Source organism: Capsicum annuum, chromosome 5 (genome assembly GCF_002878395.1).
Source record: "Capsicum annuum cultivar UCD-10X-F1 chromosome 5, UCD10Xv1.1, whole genome shotgun sequence".
NCBI classification, from domain to species: Eukaryota; Viridiplantae; Streptophyta; class Magnoliopsida; order Solanales; family Solanaceae; genus Capsicum; species Capsicum annuum.
In genome coordinates this window covers 94,967,654-94,972,067 of record NC_061115.1, presented here as the reverse complement: position 1 = coordinate 94,972,067, position 4,414 = coordinate 94,967,654, and positions in this window count along the sequence as shown.

Sequence of the window (4,414 nt, the reverse complement as noted above, 5' to 3'; positions counted from 1 at the left end):
TATAGGAGTTCCTTGATATGGTGCAGAAGGTGATAGACATCATATGTTTCATATCTATTAAGAGTGCAGAGTTGGCTTCTTACAAGTTCTAGGATGTAGGTCACACCTGGTTTAAGTAGTGGAAGGGGGATAGAGGCATAGATACATGGCCTATTAAATGGGATGAGTTTTTCTACAACTTTCTTAGATAGATTTTTTCCTTTAGAGTTGAGAAATATAAGGTACTAGAGTTTATTAATTTGAAGTAGGGTAGTATGAGTGTGAAGGAGTACTCTTTTAAGTTTATTCAGCTGGCAAGATATGCTCTTCATGTGCTGGCTGATAATAGGTTTAGGATGAACAAGTTTGTGTCTGGTGTATCTGATAGTGTGGTTAAGGAGTGTAGGACCATAATGTTAATTAAGGAGATATACTTGTCTAGGCTTATGGTCTATGCTTAGCAAATTGAGGAGGAGAAGGTTAGGAAGAAGGAAAGAGAGAGCAAAAAAGGTAGAATAAGTAGTTTCAGCTTTGCTTATCCAAGGTCAGAGGGTGGTAATCATCCTTAGTTCTACCCAAAAACTTTATCTCCAACTTTGTCTCCAGCTAGTGAGCCTGTACACAAAGTTCAAAAATGATAATCGAGATAGGATGCCATGCTCTAAGTTCCAAGATAGCATAAATAGTGGTCATACGAATCCCCTTTACCAAAAATATGGTAGAAAACATCTAGGTATGTGTAGGGTTGGCAGTGATGTATGTTTTAGGTGTGGTACGCCAGTCTATAGAATTAGGAAATGTCCCAAGTTGGGTCTACAAAGTCTGCATAGTTGCCTTTAGCTTCAACTGGTCACCTGGCTCAGCAGGGTGCAGCATCCAGTACAACAATTAGTCAGTGCCCAAACTGATTATATGCACTCCAGTCCTAACAGGATCAAAAAAGTTTTCTTAATATGGTTACAGGTACGTTACAGGTCTTTCATTTATATATTTATGCTTTGTTAGATCCCAAAGCTTCTGTTTCTTTCATAACCTCTATATAGTTTTCAACTTCAAAGTCAGTCTCAAAAATATAATAGATCCTTTCTAAGTGTCTACCCCAGTGGGTAAGTCTATCATACCTTGGAAGGTACACAGAAATTGCCTAGTTACAATATCGCAGAAAGTTACTTTAGTAGAGCTTGTAAAGTTAGAGATGATGGATTTTGACCTCATTTTTGGCATAGATTTGATCCACTCATGCTATGCTTTAGTTGATTATAGAAACAAAGTTGTTCATTTTTAGATTCCAAATGAACCCGTCCTTGAATAGAGGGGTAGTACCTCAGCTATTAGGGGTCTACTTATTTTCTACCTTAGAGCAAGAAAATTGATATCCAAGAGGTGTGTTAACCATCTTGTTTGAGAAAAAGACTTTTTTAGAAAATCCCATTCTTGGTTCAGTCTCATTAGTAAAGGAATTCCCAGATATATTCCCTGAAGATCTTCTCGAAGTTTCTCTCGAAGGGGAGATTAACTTCAAAATAGATCTTCTTCAAGATACCCAGCCTATCTCTATTCTGCCCTATAGAATGGCTCTATCTGAGCTTAGGGAGTTGAAAGAATAGTTGAAAGACCTCTTAGATAAGGGATTCATTAGGCCAAGTGTTTCCCCATGGAGCACTCCAGTTTTTTTATGTGAAAGAAAGATGGTTATCTTAGAATGTGTATTGATTACCACCAGTTAAACAAAGTCATAGTCAACAATAAGATCCACTCCCCAGAATTGATGACTTATTCGACCAGCTCTAGGGTGCCAATTATTTCTCTAAGATAGACCTTTGATCCAGCTAACATCAGCTCAGAGTCAGAGAATATGACATTCTAAAAATGAATTTTAGAACTCGGTATGGTCACTTTGAATTTCTGGTTATGTCTTTTAGACTCATGAATGCCCCAGAATCCTTCATGGACTTAATGAACAGAGTGTTCAAGCAGTATTTGGACATGTTCATCATAGTCTTCATTGATGATATTCTTTTCTATTCCCGTAATGAAAATAATCATGCAGACCACCTTAGAATCGTATTGTAGACTCTTAGAACCTATCTATTATTCATAAAGTTTAGTAAGTGAAAATTTTGTCTAAGATCTGCAGCTTTCCTTGTCCATATTATTTTGGTGATGGCATTAAAGTTGACCCTCAAAACATTAAAATAGCGAGAAACTGGCCTAGACTCATCTTTCTATCAGTTATCAGGAGTTTCTTAGTTCTGGCTAGCTATTACCGATGGTTTATTGAAGGTTGTTAGTCTATTGCATCCCCTATGTCCAGATTGATGCTAAAGAAAGTCAAGTTTTAGTGGTTAGATTCATATGAGAAGAGTTTTCAAGAGTTGAAGATTCGACTCACCTCAACCCCTTTTTTGACATTGGTAAATGGTTCAGATAGGTTTGTTGTTCACTATGATATTTCCAGAGTTAGTTTGGTTTGTGTTTTGATGTAGAGAGGTAAGGTCATAACCTATGCCTCTAGACAACTTAAACCCCATAAAAAGAATTACCCTACCTATGATTTGAGTTGGCAGCTATTATTTTTGCCTTGAATATTTGGAGGCATTATTTGTATAGGGTTCATGTTGATGTGTTTCTACATCCCAAAAGTTTGTAGTATGAATTTTTGTAAAAATATTTAAATCTCCATTAAAGAAGGTGGTTAGAATTGTTGAAAGATTATGATATAAGTATTTTGTATCATTCAGGTAAGGCCAATGTAGTGGCAGATGCCCTTAGTAGATTGTCTATGGGTAGTGTTACTCATGTAGAATATGAGAAGAATAATTTAGTCAGGGAAGTTCATCAACTTTCTAGATTAGGTGTTCGGTTGATGAATTTAGCTGAGGGTAGTGTATGGGTTTAGAATAATTTGGAATCTTCCTTGGTTGCTGAAGTAAAAGAAAAGAAAGATTAGGATTACAGTCTGGCTAAGTTAAAGGAGTCATTCAGAGATCAGAAAGTAAAGATTTTCTCTCAAGGGAGAGATAGTGTGTTGTGGTTTTAGGGTAGGCTGTGTGTGTTATGTGTTGATCGATTGAGACAGCTAATCCTTACTCTATTCACCCAGGGGCCACTAATATATACCGTTATTTGTGAGAAATCTATTGGTGGAGTAGAATGACAAGGGATATTGCAGAGTTTGTAGCTAAGTGCTCAAATTGTCAGAAGGTTTAGGTTGAACAAAAAAAGTTCAGTATTCCCACTTGGAAGTGGGAAAAGGTGAACATGGATTTTGTGATAAGGTTGCCCCGTTCACATCATCAGTATGCCTCAATTTGGATTATTGTAGATAGAATGACCAAATCAACTTATTTCTTGCCAACTCATACTTCCTATACAATTGAGGATTACACCAAGATCTATATTAGAGAGTTGGTTATGTTACATGGAGTCTCGCTATCTATCATTTTAGATAGAGGTACTCAATTTACCTCTTACTTTTGGAAAGCTTTTCAAAAGGGTCTTAATACCCAAGTTTATCTCAATACAACCTTTCACCCTCAGATAGATGGTCAGGTAGAGAGGACCATTCAGACCCTAAAGGATATGTTAAGAGCTTGTGTTATCGACTTTAAGGATAGTTGAGATTATCACTTGCCATTGATTGAGTTTGCCTACAATAATAGGTATCACTCCAGTATTCAGATGGATCTGTTTGAAGCTCTCTATAGGAGGAGATTTAGATCTTTTATTGGTTGGTTTGAGGTAGGAAAGACTGTATTGATCAGGCTAAATTCAGTTTTTGATGCCTTAAAGAAAGTTCAGTTGATCAGGGAGAGGCTTAAGTAAACCCAAAGCTGATAGAAATCGTATGCAGATGTGAGAAGAAGAGATCTTGAGTTTGAGGTTAAAGATATGGTATATTTGAAGATCTCTCCCATAAAAGGAGTAAAGAGATTTAGAAAAAAGGGGAAACTTAGTCCTCGATATGTAGGCCCTTATAGGATCTTGAGATATTTTGGAAAGGTAGCTTACGAGCTTGAGTTGCCTGCAGACTTCGCATTAGTGCATCCAATGTTCCATGTATCCCTATTGAAAAAGTGTATTGGAAATCCAGTTGTTGTAGTTCCCTTAGAAAGCGCAGATGTTCAGAATAGCCTTTCTTACAAAGAGATCCCAGTTGAGATCCTTGATCGCCAGATTCACAGACTGAGGAAAAAAGAAGTTCCTTTGGTCAAAGTTCTTTGGCAGAACCAGTCTATTGAGGGAGATACTTCGGAAGTAGAAGCAGATATGTGAACCAAGTACCCTCATCTTTTCTTTGCAAACTCAAACTCAGCTTAAGGTAATAGTTTTCCTTCGATTACTTCTTTTCCATTCTCAGTCCAACTGTATCATCTTTATGTCATTTCATGCATTAACGAATATGTTCAATCATGTAATCATGTTTCAGATATGC